Source organism: Gracilinanus agilis, chromosome 1 (genome assembly GCF_016433145.1).
Source record: "Gracilinanus agilis isolate LMUSP501 chromosome 1, AgileGrace, whole genome shotgun sequence".
Lineage (NCBI taxonomy): Eukaryota > Metazoa > Chordata > Mammalia > Didelphimorphia > Didelphidae > Gracilinanus > Gracilinanus agilis.
In genome coordinates, this window is record NC_058130.1 from 264,134,338 (window position 1) to 264,151,013 (window position 16,676).

The window sequence follows — 16,676 nt, forward strand, 5'->3', positions numbered from 1 at the left end:
CCATCGATTGGGTAATGACTGAACAAATTGTGGTATCTGTTGGTGATGGAATACTATTGTGCTGAAAGAAATAAATGAACTCATTCAGAGTGAAAGGAATAGAACCAGGAGAACTGTGAGAAGTAAAATTAATATACAATATCTCCAATTATATTAAATAAGATTTATTAATAATAACTTGAAAAAAAGAAAATAAAAGGCTAGAGTAAAAGCCTGAGCAAAGCCAGCTCTCCCAGCCACCCACACAGAGGCAGAGTTACAGCCATCTATATATAAAACGTGACCAAGCAATGTGGTGGGGAGATTAAAAGGAATTTCGGGAAATACTAAAGGAATTCTGGGGAACTTAGTTCAAATGTACAAAATTCTCTAATTAATACAGAACCTTATACACAGAGACGGATACACTGTGGCACAATCAAACATAATGAACTTCTCTACTAGCAGCAATGCAATGATCCAAGACATTTCTGAGGGACCTATGAGAAAGAATGCTATCCACATCCAGAGAAAGAACTGTGAGAGTAGAAACACAGAAGAAAAACAACTGCTTGATCACATGGGTTGATGGGGATATGACTGGGGATGTAGACTCTAAATGATCACCCTAATGCAAATATCAATAATTTAGAAATAGGTCTTGATTGATGACACATGTAAATCCCAGTGGAATTGCTTGTTTGCTACAGGCAGGGGGGTGGGTGGGAAGAAGGGAGGGAAAGAACATGAATCATGTAGCCTATTATAAGGAAGAGGGGTTTTACGTAAGTTTACAGAGGCCAGAGGCATGAGACTAACAGGGAGAAAATTCTAGAATGGAAAAAGTGGATTCAGACAGTTACCTGGAGGGTTGAGCTGTCTTTCTCTGGTTGGCCTAGAGAAGACTGGCTACTTTCCTTGGTGTCTGTACTGCTTTAATCTCCCATCCTACCTGTTTACCTGCTACTTGCTGTGATCTACTGAGTTCCTGGTGTGACGCTGAGTCTTTTGGACCAGCTATCTGTAAGATCAGGTCTGGGGTCCTTGTGGATCCAAGACCTTTGCCCTGGGCCCAGATAAACTGCCATAGACCACTTCTCTATTACTATCAAAAGTGAGGTTTGGTTTAGTGTAGGTTTGTCCAGTTTAGGAACTGGGATCTATTAGACAGTTAGGGAGATCAGTGAAGGGATCAATTTCTGTGAAGACTTCCTGTGAGGGAACAACTTTAGATGTGGGGGAAGGTTTAGGTAGTTGATAATAGTTTAGGGTTATCTGAATTCCCTTTCCACCTTTCCTTGTCATAATAAATCCAACATCTATCCCTGTTATTGAGTAATCTGTGTGTGTTACCTCAGGACGGGCTCTGTCTGACTGGGTCTTGTCAGTCTATCAACCTCAGTCATCCTATTAACACTGTTTCTGTTAGCCTTCCCAAACCTGATTACAAACCATGGGAAAATTTTCTTAATTAATCATGTTAAATCTTCTGATACTGGCCTATATTAACCATCTAGTCCCATCCTCTAAAATCACCCTCTTACAAACCATGGGAAATATTATTTCCACATTTGAACCCAAGACCGGACCCATCTCCAGGCCTGGGGCTTTCTATTCACGGATCTATTTCCCCTATCTTACACTAACTTTTATCTCTCCCTCCTTTGAGGTCTTAGAAATAAATGTCTGACGTGAATAAATTTTCCTCCTTTAAGGGTGGGGAGGATACTTGCTCTTTCCTATGATGAAAAGATATGGGTCATTTGATTAGAAATTACCTTGGAAATAATTTCCTTCCTAGACCTTGGCTATCCACCCAGGTATCACAGTGAAAAGAAAGCTGGGCCCAGACTCAGGGAAACATGAGTTCAAATATTGCCTCAGATACATGCTAGCTACCATATTAGCCCGAATATAATATGACCCAGTATATAGTGTGATCCCAAGTATTTTGTCTTTTTTTTTAAGGGCAAGTGAAAATTAAAAAGCAAAAGTTTATTTTTTATTATTTATAAGAAAATAATTTCAAAGCAATGTGTTTATAGTACATAGTATTTCATGTCCAGCAAGGATTCTTAACTTTTTTGGAGAGGATTACAAGATGCCTTTTATAGTCTGATAGTCTAAGCACCCCTTCTTAGAACAATGTTTTTAAATGTATAAAATTCATAGGATTGAAAAGGAAACCAAATATAGTTATTAAAAAAATATTTTAATAATCTCATGGTGCCCAGGTTAAGAATCCCTGATCTAAACTAGCCTCAAAATATGTTATTTGAGGTTTTTGAGGGCACATTTGACAACATCTACATCCCCCCCTCCATTTGACCATTTCTGAAAATGAATAAAAATGTCCTCTTCTATACTTCATCATCTTGAGTATTTCTAAATCCTGTCACAACAGTCCTCTTAGAAAATCCTGAAAATATCTGTAGCTTCTTGACATGTTTTTCCATATGTGGGGAAACAACAACCTTATAGCAGCTGGTATTTGTAAAAAGAGGATATTTCTTGTGCTTGAGAATATTATCAGCAACTCCATTTTCAAGAAATGTAATAACCACTGTTTGGGTATTTATATTATAATCCAAGTGATCTACTTCTCCACCCCCATTCTGGGATTTACTGGAACTCAGTGCTAATTTGTCTCTCATCTGTTCTTCAGGTAATTCATTAGGTATTCCAGCAACATCAATTTTTTTCTTAGAAATCTTTGAATGAACCTGAAAAATTAAATCTGTTTTTAGTGGGACAGGTTTGGCCATCAATTTTATCTCCTCTTTGTCAAAAGTCATGAGATGTTTTCTTCTTTTTATCACATTCTGGGCAACTTGTTCATCTTTAAAGGTGATAAGAGCTTGCCCTCTCTTCAATTCATATACAAGTTGTTTAGTTACTTGAAATGAACAGGAGATATTTAAATACTGACTGTCATCCTCAGGGCTCTCCACCGAAGTGAACTTCATTTTCCCTGTAAGAATATTCCTTTTAAGCAGGTAAGATGATGAAGGTTGTTGCAACTCCATTTCAGCTTTTTAAATTTCAATATTTAGTTCAGTATTTGCTTTTGCCATTTCACCAATGCTCTTTTCTACATCACTTTCTGGGTCTTCTAATATTTGTTTCAATTTCTCTTCAATTTGCTTGTTATTTTTATCTTCAAGATACATCCCAAGAAGAGTTGTAAGTCTTCTTTTTGAGCTGTTGCCATTTTTTTCCTCTCAAAGTCCAGGTCGGGCCATTCGGCAGCTTCTGGAGCTTGACTCCAAAACCCAATCCCAAGTATTTTTTTTTTCATTTTTTAAAAATTAAACCCTTGTGCAACACTATCTTCACTACCATCCATACTGTTTGATATATAACATTTTTAAATCCAGGCACAATGGACTTGGTGGAGATTTTGTCCCAAGTGGTTTTGATCCAGTTCCTTAATACAGTGTCCAACGGTTTCTTTATTTTTTCTGATGAAGTAAATTCATGGTTTCCGGCCAACATCCAACATCGTTTCCTCAAATGATCTTTGAACAGATTATTAATTACTACATCTAACACTTGTAATTGTGACAAAATTCCTCCCAGAATAACAGCTAGGTACGTGTGCATTTCAACAATTCTCTTCTTCACATTTTCAATTAGATGACCCTTGAACTAGTCAAGTAGAAGCATTCCTCTCTGACATAGTAATGCGCCCAGACACCTACCACAGACCACATTCAACCAATATAACACAAATTCTTCATTCATCCATCCTTTTTCCTGCACATGAAAGATCACTCCTGATGCTAACTTTTCCTTAACTAATGTTTTATGCCTTAAAATTACATAAGGAGTCAGTTTTCGCCTGTCAGCTGTGACCGCAAGTGTCGTGGTCATTATAGTTTTCTCAGTTCCAGTAGTTTTAATCAACACTGATTTGGCACCTTTAGTATTAATAGTAACATGATTGAATATCAAAACAAACAGGTGTTTGGTCAGCATTTCCCATCTGCTCCAGGAGATAGCCATGCTTTTTACATATGCTGAAGAGCACAATATACAACTTATGGTTTCAAAGCTGGAAGCACTTGAATATAGTGTGAATATGACTTTCAAAGGTACATATTGGGGGAAAAAAAGGTTGAACTATATTCAGGCTAATACAGTATATAGACCTAGACAAGTTGCTTAACCTCTATTTCCTCAATTATAAATGAGGATAATAATCATGCTTAACTGAATTATTGTGAGGACAATCTGAGATAATATTTGCAAAATGCTTAGAACAGTACCTGGAATATACTAAGTACTTAATAAATGCTTGATTCCCCCTCTTTCCTAATTAGTAAAAATGATTTATTTAATTGATCAACTTATTAAACTTAATTTCAATTATATTTAATTCAGCAAAATGTATTGAGCAATGGCTGTGTGTGTAGAAGACTATATTTGTGCTCTGTAGATAACGCAAAGTTTAGATATAAAAAGTTCCTGTCCTCACGAAGCATATAGTCTTATGTGGAGTACTATGTAGCACTCTAAACTATTGATACTCAATTTGGAGAAGAGGTTTTCAACCTGCTCAGAGTGATCCATCAAACACAAAGATGTACCAATGTGCATATTGATACAATGTTTTAGATGATGGGTGGTGGGGGTGGCACTGGTTCTGCTTTTTCCTGTTCACTTAGTCACCACGGCCATTGGCTTTACAAGTCCATGTGGATTTCTTGTTCAATGGCTTACCTGGCATCACAGAATGTTTATATACTGGGAATCGCTAGATTTTGCCATCTACTGAATAAGATGCCGTCATTTTTCTAATTATACATTGACTCTTCAATTAAATAAAAATTTATTAAGCATTTTTAAAATGGAGTATGTGCATATAATGCCCATAAAAAATGAAAAGCAAGATAATCCATATAAAGTGAGTTAATGGCTAAGCAAAGTGATACGAGTCAAGTAAATGTAGGAGGGTCATTACGCACTGTGGGCCTCAGGGAAAACATCATGGAAGAGAAAGCATTTGAACTGGACTATGAAGGATGGATAAGACTGTAAGAGAACTAAAGGAGTTTTTTTTTTTAATTAAGAGAGCACAATAAGCATAACCTACTAGAGACTAGGAGATTTGACTTTAATTCCTGGCCAATTCCAGAATATATTATTAAAAGGATAGTTCATAAACATCTAGGAAAGCAAGTGGTGATCAGCATGGTTTCACAAAGTTACAGAATTGAACAGTGGAATAAGCCCTAACTCTGGAATCAAAGGACTTGAGTTCAAATTCCATCTGTGATGTTTCCTACCTATGTGACATTAAGAGAATCACTAAACCTCTCTGGACCTCAGTTTCCTCAATTATAAAAATGAAGGAGGTAGGGAAGCTAGGTGGCTTAGCCAGGCCTAGAGATGGGAGGTCCTAGGTTCAACTCTGGCCTCAGATACTTCCTAGCTGTACAATCCTGGGCAAGTCACTTAACCCCACTTGCCTAGCCCTTACCACTCTTCTGATTTGGAACTGACAGTATCAATTCGAAGAAAGAAGTTAAGAGTTAAAAAAAAATGAAAGGAGCTGAACTAGATGACTTCGAAAGTCCCTTGTTTTAAGTTTTATTTTTTTATTTTTAAAACCATTACCTTCCATATTAAAATCAATACTGCGCATTGGTTCCCAGGCAGAAGAGTGGTAAAGGCTAAGCAAAGGGAGTTAAGTGACTTGCCCAGGGTCACACAGCTAGAAAGTGTCTGAGGCCTGATATGAACCTAGTTTCTCCCATCTCTAGGCCTGACTCTCAATCCACTGAGCCACTTAGTTGCCCCCTTGTTTTAAGTTTTTAAAAACTTTTTATTTGTTTCCATTTTCAGATGAAATGAGAGTTGGGATAGGGGCAGGCAACTTCTATAATCCAGAGTAGGCAGAGCTTCACACCATAAATTTGTTCTTGGTAAAGAGTTACTCTTGGTGACTCTATATAAATGTCTTTGGTAAAAGCCCCAGTCTCTCCTTGTAGACACCTCCAATAAAGATGACAGATGGCTAGTTCTCAGCCTCTTTGGTCCAGATGGCTATCTTGTCTCCCTTGGTGCAAATACAGGGCAGAGCCCCACACATTTTCTTGCTGTACTCCTTAAAGATCTCTCCAAACAAAAGAGAAAAAAGACTTCCCAATCAGACAAAGAAGTCTCTTGCCAGAATAAATGGAGGTCACTTTGACACTGTTGCTTGGCCAGACTGATGAGCCTTTGGCCACCATGCTTTTACCTTCAATCTTCCCACGAGGCTCAATGCCATTCTTGAAAAGTGTATAGTCACAGCCTGAAGACAGTTTGCTGGTCAATTGGATATGGCTGTAGATCACCCAAAAGTCCTCCAACTTGGTGAAAAGATGAAGGTAGTCCTGCCAAGCCCTCTTCCCATCATTTTTGAGGAACCATAAGACCCACCTGTTTTCCAAAGAATGTTTCTATGGACCTTCCCCAAGGGGCAACTTCCTCTCTCTTAGGGACTCCTCCTCCAGCATTTGGGCTTCAGTTTGAAAATGCTGTACTTCGTTAGAAGAGGGAGGAAAAGCAGGAGCTGGAGTGGTTCTAAATTTATTTGATTTTATAAGAGCGAATCATGCAAGACTTTTTTTTTTACAATACATTCCTTTTTTTTACAGGGTTATTAGGCAGGTATATCAATTAAATACTATACTTCCAGCATATCTAACATAGATTTTAGCTAGGAATCAAAATGCCTCATTCTGTCCTTTCAGACAAGATGTATAATATAGGTAATAATACAGTTAGGAGAATTCAGAACTGCTTGAATGGCTGGACCCACCTACTATATACCAGGCTATTGTTTGCCCTTGGTTTTCAAAGAGGATTGATGACATCACAGGGTGATAACTTGTGTGAATTGGATTTAAGTGAGGCAGAGTTGCACTAAGTTATAAGTCTCCCTCTCTCTTCCAGAGTCATCAAAATCCAATGGCAAGACAAAATTCAGGGCAATTGACAATGGTCCAGGATGCAGCAGATGGCCTTGGCAACTTTGATATTTGACCAAATTCTAAGCCTGCACAGCACCTGCTTCAGTCATCTTCAGGGCTATTGGAACTAATTGTTTTTGTCTCCTATTCTGCTGATGGAACTCTTCATTTGCTTGAGGTAGATACCCCCACTAACTCACCAATGGTTTCACCAGGCATGGGCTACTAGATTGTGGAGGAGCTTGAATGGGTAGCTAAGCAGTTTGAATTTTATTTTAGAAATGATAGGGAGCTATTGAAGGATTTTGAGCAGAAGACTGACATCATGAGATTTGTGCTTAAGGAGTCAAAGTTTCTGCAATGATAAAATAAATCAAAGCAGGATGGACAACTTTGAGTTGGAACTTGAAGTAGTTTTGAAACTCTTGAAGGAAATGTGCTTTGTAAAAGTAATTAGGCAATCTAAGCTAACTTTAATTTTGGAGAATAGTCAATCAGATGTTTATTGAAGACTTATCTTCAGATGTGGCCTTGAGAACTTGGGAGGAGAGCTAAAACTCCTGAGAGGAAAAATGCTGTTAGACCCTGGAGGCAATACAGAATTTAAAACTTTGTTTCTCACTCTGCTTCTCTCCCTTTCTTATTCCCTCTCTCTCTTTGCTTTTACTAGGAGATATATATTTCAAAGATAACGTAATGACAAAGGTACATTTCCCTCCAATACTTCCAGAGTATCCTCTCCCTACACCACCTTTGTCTCGATGATATTAGGCTCAAAATGTACCTCTGTTCTATGTAGCACTGGTCCCACCAAATTCAAATCTAAAAGTGGCATGCCTGCCAAATGAGTACCTATTTCAGTTTTTGCTAGCATAAATGCAGAAATTCATTTGCAAATATTGTTCCTTGTTCCTTTAAGCACTGATGCTAGGCTGACTGCAATATCCATTGTAGACATAGATTGTTAACCTGGAATCTCATACTTCTCCTGGCTTAGGTTTCCTTTAGATATAAAATGAAACAGTGTAACTGGATTGTAAACTCTTTTCCAGCACTATTCTATGCTAACCTCTTTAAAAATGCAAATACTTTAGGCAGATACTTTAATAAGTCACTAATCACTAACTGAAGTTGTTCCTCAAAGAAGGATCTGGCATCAAAAGAGCATTACAGGCTTAATTATAGAGGGTTAAAGAATGGGAGTAAGGAAACAAAAAGGAAAACTAGGAGCAAGGGAAGCCAATAATAAAATTTCCCTGATTCACAGTGTTGTTTAGGGTTGACCACATTTCATTATTAGCAACTGAAGAACCCAATTTACCCCTCCCCATAATCCATGAGATAAAGATAGCAAATGCTGGACTTGGAAACACAAGTCAACCTCAGACATTTCTTAACTATGTGACCCAGGGCAAGTAATTCATTTAATCTCTTTGACCTTCAATTTCTTTATCTGGAGAATGAGGGTAATAATAGCAGTTATTTTGCAGTGGTTTTTGTAATGGTCAAAGATAAAGCATAAATAAAGATGATACATTTTATAAAGCAAAACTTAATGTTCTCTGTACATGTGCATATTATCCTTTGTTCTCCCTTTGGTACATTGAAGCTCTTCAAAGGAATAGAAACAATATATTTCAATGTTCTCTGATACAGGTACTCTCTAAGCATTTTTACATTTAATCTGAAATGACTTATGTAAATCCTCCACAAAAGGTCATTATGCAAACTGGGTTATTTTTCTATGTCTTTAAAGATTATTTTCCTTTTGCTACACAACCAGACTATGGGCACCTAGGTAACATAATGAGTAGAGTCCTGGGCCTGAAGTCAGGAAGACTCATCTTTATAAATTCAAATTTGGGGAGCACCTAGGTGACTCAGTGGATTAAAAGCCAAGTCCAGAGTTGGGAGGTCTTGGGTTCAAATGTAGCCTCAGATACTTCCTAGCAGTGTGACCCTAGGCAAGTCACTTAACCCCCATTACCTCACCCTAACCACTCTTCTGCCTTGGAACCAATAAACAATATTGATTCTAAGATGGAAGGTAAGGGTTTAAAAAAATCATATATATATATATATAGTCTCAGGCACTAATAGTTGTGTGACTCTGGGCAAGTCACTTAACACTGTTTCCCTCAGTTTCCTCATCTGTAATATTAACCAGAGAAGGAAATAGCAAACAATTCTAATATCTTACCTGGAAAAACCTCAGTGGGGTCACAAAGAGTTGGACATGACTATACAACAACAAAATAAAATCTAGTCAGACTATCTCAGGTGCCAATCATATATGATGATATATTTACTGTCCACAGCAATAGTATTATTCCAAATATTAGAAGGAAAACAATAAACATGGGAGAAATTTTATAACAAATATCTCTGCAAAGGTCTCATTTCTCACATATAAATAGAACTGAGACAAATTTATAGGAATAGAAATCATTCCCCAATTAACAAGTGGTCAAAGGATACAAGCAAGCAATTCTCAGATGAAGAAATTAGAAATATCCATAATCATATGAAAAATACTCCAAATTACTATTTACTAAAGAAATGCACATTAAAACAACTCTGAGGTACCACTTCACACCTATCAGACTGGCTAATATAACAAAAATAGAAAATAATAAATGTTGGAGGGAATGTGGAAAAATTGGGACACTGATATACTTGATGAAGCTGAGAAACTGATGTAACCATTGAGGGGAGCAATTTGGAACAATGCCCAAAGTTTCCATAAAACTGTGCCTTTGGATCAGAGGCCAACTTCAGGGTTAAGATGGTGGCAGAGTAGAGGCAGGGCAACTTTCTCTCCTTACAAACAGATATAGCATACCTCTAAAGAACAAGAAAACAAAATCCAGATGAAAGAAGGGACCCCATAATAGGACGCAGTATGTGGGATTTGGGAACTTCCACTCTATAAGGGGGAGAAATAGCTCTCATCAAAATGTGAGCGGATTACCCCTCCCCCAGCCCACCCACAGTACCAGAGGCAGAAGATGCACTCCAGAGTTGAGAGTCAGTGGGGGCACAAAATCTAGCTCCTTGGCAGCTAACTGGCACCACTAGGAGCTTGCCCCTGAGAGCAGCAAGACCTGAAACCCCAGGTAGCTGGAAACCTCAGACCTTGGACACAGGAGTGGGGCTAAGAGAGGCAGCAGCAGCGCTCAGCATGGTCAGACTCAGGGGAAAATCTCAGGTGGAGGAGCAAGCGTGGGCCAAGATCCGGGCTCTGGGAAGCCAGCTAGGACCATGGGGACTTGACCTTGAAAACAGCTAGACCAGAGACCCAGGAGGATCCCCAGAGAAACCAGGAGACTCACAAAATAGCCTCAGGCAAAAACTGCTCCCTAACTCAATACAAAGAGAATCAGATTGCCTTACTTAGACTTCTGGCAGATAAAGCACAATGATGCCAAGCAAAGCCTAAGAAATTAACAAGAAGACAAAGAAAAAATTCTAACACTTGATAACTTATGTACAGGGAAAAAGACAGAAAACAGAGGAGGACAAACAATTAAAGACATCCAAACCTTCCCAAAAAAATGAAAATGGGTCACAAGATCTTGAAGAGTTCAAATCTGAGATCACGAGAAAGACGGAAGAGATCTGGAAAGAAAACGGTTTAAAAGGCAGAATTTTGCAATTGAAAAGTGAGGCTCAGAAATCAAATGAATTTATAAGCAAATTGAAGACCAGAAATGACCAACTGGAAGCCTTGAAGAACCAGATAGATCAGATTGAAAAGGAAAACCAAAAGATTTTATCTGAAAATCAGTCTCCAAAGGCTAGAACTGGGCAACAAGAACAAATAAAACAAAGTCAAAAGACTGACAAAATAGAAGGAAACATGAAATATCTCAATGAGAAGTTAATAAACCAAGAAAACAGGTATAGAAGAGACAATTTGAGAATCATTGGTCTTCCTGAAAAAGCAGAAATTAATAGAAATTTGGACTCCATACTAAAAGAAATTATTCACCAAAACTGCCCTGAAGTTCTACAACAAGAGGGCAATATAGACATTGAAAGGATCCACAGATCACCCTCTACACTAAACCCTGAAAAGACAACCCCCAGGAATATAATAACCAAATTCAAGAACTTCCAAGTAAAAGAAAAAAAATTTTACAAGAAGCCAGAAAGAGACAATTCAGATGTCAAGGAGCACCAATCAGGATCACACAGGATCTGGCAGCCTCCACACTACAAGACTGCAAGGCTTGGAATATGATATTCAGAAAGGCAAGAGAACTGGGTCTACAACCAAGGATCACCTACCCATCGAAACAGATTATATATTTCCAGGGGAAAGTATGGGCATTCAACAAGATAGAAGATTTCCAAGTATTTGCACAGAAAAGACCAGGACTAAATGGAAAGTTTGATATCCAACCACAAAAACCAAGAGAAACATGAAAAGGTAAATAAGAAACAGAGGGGAAAGAAAGAAAATTCTCATTTTTAAATTTGCCTCTTGAAAGGCTTTAATAAGATCAAATTATTTGTATTCCTATATGGAGAAATGTTGTGTATAATTTTCAGAAACTGTATTCACTATTATAGTAATTAGAAGAATTATTCTTCTAGGGAGAGGTTGGAGCACTAAATGGGCTAAGATGAGATGGGGTGGGGAAAAAAGAGGGGGGTGAATAGTAGATGACACCAAGAGAAACTTGAATGAATAAGAAAAATAGGATATTCTATAACACACAAAGAGAGCATGAGAAGGGGAGGGGATGAATATAGGGGGCCATGCCTCTATATGATTTTTTGGGGTCCTGAGCGGCGTGGTGGCATAGGATGGTTAAAGCAGGAGAAAGAAAATGAGAACAACTAGACTAGTGGTTAGCCCATGCTGTTCCAAATTCTGTGGGCATGGAAGTTTATTATATATCTTTCTCAAAGAAGAAGTCACAGTTGGTAAGGGGCAATAAATCACGTACAATCCATTGAAGTTCAAAGAATACAAATGCAAAGGCAAATGGTCAAATTCCAAACCCCAATTCAGCAGGTTATAATTCCGGGAGAGGAAATATCCTATGGAGATGCTCATCAATTGAAATCTGCATACAGACTAAAGACTCAGGTTTTAGTCTGAGTATGGAATCAGCATTTGTTTAAGATTAAGGCTTCTTCAATTATCAAGGGAGGAAATTATCAATTCAATAGAAGCTGGTTTACCACTTCAAAGCTCTCCAATAAGAATTGTAAAAAAGGTGGGGATCAAAGACTGAGTCAGAAGAGGAGCCTCAGATTTTTATCTTAGATGACCCATTCAGTCTGCATCCTGACATGCAGGGCAGAAAAATCATACACACAGTTTTACTTGCCGATGATTTTGCAATGGGATCCAGATAAAATATCTGTTACAGACTCTGTTTCTCTAAATGACTCCTAATAACCTTTTTGGAGGGATCAAGTTGATTTTGGATTAACCTACCTTCTGGTACCAGAGCCTTTTTGAGGCTCAAGTGACCAGGACCAAACACAAAGACTGCCTCAGCCTGGATTGGTCACGTAGGGAATCCAGATAACAGGCCCTAAATTTGATCCTATTTCTCCAAAGGTTTTACTACATAGAACGGCTTCCCACAGATGAATACTATTATAAGAAGGAAAGGAAGAGAGCATTAAGAGGTATTTTAAACTTTACTCTCAGAGGAGTTAATCCTGAGAGGGAAGGGTAGCTATATCCATTCGGATATAGAATTCTATCTAACCCTACTGAGAAAGTCAGGGGGAGGTCAAAAAAGGGAGGGGAGGAGAGGGGGGTGGGAATTCATTAGGCCTTAAAAAATAAAAAGAGGGGAATAATAACAGAGGGGGTGGAAAGGGAAGTAAATCAAGGGAGGGGACAAGGGGAACTGGTCTGAAACAAACCACTAGTTTAAAAGGAAATAGCATAAGAAGAAAGGGTAGAACTAGGAGAGGATACCAAAATGTTAGGGAATACACAACTGATACTTATTACTCTGAATGTGAATGGGATGAACTCACCCATAAAATGGAAGCAAAAAGCAGAGTAGATTAGAAACCAAAATCCTACCATATGTTGTCTACAAGAAACACATATGAGGTGGGTGGACATACACAGGTTTAAGGTAAAGGGCTTGAATAAAATCTTTTGGCCTTCAAATGAGAAAAAGAAGGCAGGAATGGCAATCATGATTTCTGACAAAACCGAAGTAAAAATAGATATGACTAAAGAGACAGGGAAGGTAATTACATCCTGATAAAAGGCAGTTTAGACAATGAGGAAATAACAGTACTCAACATGTATGCACCAAATGGTATAGCATCCAAATTCCTAAAGGAGAAACTGGCTGAGCTCAAGAAGGAAATAGATAGTAAAACCATAATAGTGGGAGATCTAAATATTCCTCTTTCAGATCTAGATAAATCAAACCAAAAAAAAAATAAGAAAGAGATAAGAGAGGTGAATGAAATCCTAGAAAAATTAGATTTAATAGATATGTGGAGAAAAATAAATAGGGACAAAAAAGAATACACCTTTTCAGCTGCACATGGTATATTCACAAAGATTGACCATGTAATAGGGCAAAGAAACATTGCAAACAAATGCAAAAGAGCAGAAATAATAAATGTAATCTTCTCAGATCATAATGCAATAAAAATAATAATTAGTAAGGGCACATGAACAGGCAAACCAAAAACCAATTGGAAATTAAATAATATGATTGTCCAAAACCAGTTAGTTAAAGAAGAAATCATAGAAACAATCAATAATTTCATTGAAGAGAATGACAATGATGAGACATCCTACCAAACTCTGTGGGATGCAGCTAAGGCAGTACTCAGGGGGAAATTTATATCCTTGCGTGCATATATTAACAAATTAGAGAGGGCAAAGATCAATGAACTGGGCATGCAAATTAAAAAACTAGAAAGGGAACAAATTAGAAAAGCCTAGCTAAAAACCCAGTTGGAGATTACAAAAATTAAAGGGGAAATCAATAAAATTGAAAGTAAAAGAACTATTGAATTAATAAATAAGACTAGAAGATGGTATTTTGAAAAAACAAACAAAATTGACAAAGTACTGGTCAATCTAATTAAAAAAAGGAAAGAAGAAAACCAAATCATCAGTATCAAAGATGAAAAGGGAGACCTCACATCTAATGAAGAGGAAATCAAGGCAATCATTAAAAACTATTTTGCACAATCATATGGTAATAAATATAGTAATCTAGGTGATATGGATGAATATTTACAAAAATATAAATTGCCTAGATTAATAGTAGAAGAAATAGAATACTTAAATAATCCCATATCAGAAAAAGAAATTGAACAAGCCATCAAAGAATTCCCTAAGAAAAAATCCTCAGGACCAGATGGATTCACAAACCTTAAAAGAACAACTAATTCCAATACTATACAAACTATTTGACATAATAAGCAAAGAAAAAGTTCTACCAAATTCCTTTTATGATACAAATATGGTATTGATCGCAAAGCCAGATCAAAAACAGAGAAAGAAAACTACAGACCAATCTCCTTAATGAACATAGATGCAAAAATCTTAAACAGAATACTAGCAAAGAGACTCCAGCAAGTGATCACAAGGGTTATTGATTATGATCAGGTGGGATTTATACCAGGAATGCAAGGATGGTTCAACATCAGGAAAAACATTCACATAATTGACCATATCAACAAGCAAACCAACAAAAACCACATGATTATCTCAATAGATGCTGAAAAAGCCTTCGACAAAATACAACATCCATTCCTATTGAAAACACTAGAAAGTGTAGGAATAGAAGGACCTTTCTTAAAATTATTAATAGTATATATCTAAAACCATCAACAAGCATCATATTCAATGGGGATAAATTAGAAGCATTCCCAATAAAATCGGGCATGAAACAAGGATGCCCACTAGCACCTCTATTATTTAACATTGTAGGAGAAACACTAGCAGTAGCAATTAGAGAAAAAAAGAAATTGAAGGCATTAAAATATGCAATGAGGAGACTAAGCTATCACTCTTTGCAGATGATATGATGGTCTACTTAAAAAATCCTAGAGAATCAACTAAAAAGCTAATAGAAATAATCAACAACTTTAGCAAAGTTGCAGGATACAAAATAAATGCACATAAATCATCAGCATATCTATATATCTCCAACACATCACAGCAGCAAGAAGTAGAAAGAGAAACACCATTTAAAATCACCTTAGACAATGTAAAATACTTAGGAATCTATCTACCAAAACAAACACAGGAATTATACGAACACAACTACAAAACACTTTCCAAACAATTAAAACTAGATCTAAACACTTGGAAAAATATTGATTGCTCATGGTTAGGAGGAGCTAACATAATAAAAATGACCATTCTACCCAAATTAATTTACCTATTTAGTGCCATACCTATCAAACTACCAAAAAACTTTTTTACTTAATTAGAAAAAACTATAACAAAGTTCATTTGGAATAACAAAAGATCAAGAATATCAAGGGAAATAATGGAAAAAAAACTATGAAGGAAGGTGGCCTGGCAGTACCAGATATTAAACAATACTATAAAGCAGTGGTCATCAAAACGATATAGTACTGGCTAAGAGACAGAAGGGAAGATCTGTGGAATAGGCTTGGGGTAAATGACATCAGCAAGACTGTCTGTGATAAACCCAAAGAGCCCAATTTTGGGGACAAAAATCCACTATTTGACAAAAACTGTTGGGAAAATTGAAAAACAATATGGGAGAGATTAGGCTTAGATCAACATCTCACACTGTACACCAAGGTAAATTCAGAATGGGTGAATGACTTGAGTATAAAGAAGGAAACGAATTAGGTGAACATAGAATAGGATACCTGTCAGATCTATGGGAAAGGGAAAATTTTAAAACCAAGCAAGAGTTAGAAAAAAATTACAAAATGTAAAATAAATAATTTTGGTTATATTAAATTAAAAAGGTTTTGTATAAACAAAAGCAATGCAACCAAAATCAGAAGGGAAATAACAAACTGGGAAACAATCTTTATAACAAAAAACTCTGACAGAGGTCTAATTACTCAAATATACAAGGAGCTAAATCAATTGTATAAAAAATCAAGCCATTACCCAATTGATAAATGGGCAAGGGACATGAGTAGGTAATTTTCAGATAAAAAAATCAAAAGTATCAATAAGCACATGAGAAAGTGTTCTAAATCTCTAATCATTAGAGAAATGCAAATCAAAACAACTCTGAGGTATCACCTCACACCTAGAAGATTGGCTAAAATGATAGAAGGGGAGAGTAATGAATGTTGGAGGGGATGTGGCAAAATTAGGACATTAATGCATTGCTGGTGGAGTTGTGAACTGATCCAACCATTCTGGATGGCAATTTGGAACTATGCCCAAAGAACTCTAAAAGACTGCCTGCCCTTCAATTCAGCCATAGCATTGCTGGGTTTGTACCCCAAAGAGATCATAGATAAACAGACTTGTACGAAAATATTTATAGCTGCTAGGTCTATATCCCAAAGAGATCAATGATAGGGGAAAAGTTCTTACTTGTACAAAAATATTTTTAGCACCTCTTTTTGTGGAGGCTAAGAACTAGTAACTGAAGGAATACCCAACAACTGGGGAAGAGTTGAAGAAGTTGTAGTATATTGTTGTAATAGAATATTATTGGACTATAGGAAATGACCGACAAGATGATCAACAAAAGAACCTGGAAAGACTTACATGAACTGATGTAAAGT

At 36.9% G+C, this 16,676-nt stretch overlaps 2 pseudogenes; both read right to left on the reverse strand.

The window, feature by feature from the left end:
* Window positions 1-2,200: 2,200 nt before the first annotated feature.
* LOC123250622 lies at window positions 2,201-3,221 on the reverse strand (annotated as a pseudogene).
* Window positions 3,222-5,929: 2,708 nt separating this feature from the next.
* The window catches only part of LOC123250631, a 75,481-nt pseudogene continuing 64,734 nt past the window's right edge, over window positions 5,930-16,676 (reverse strand).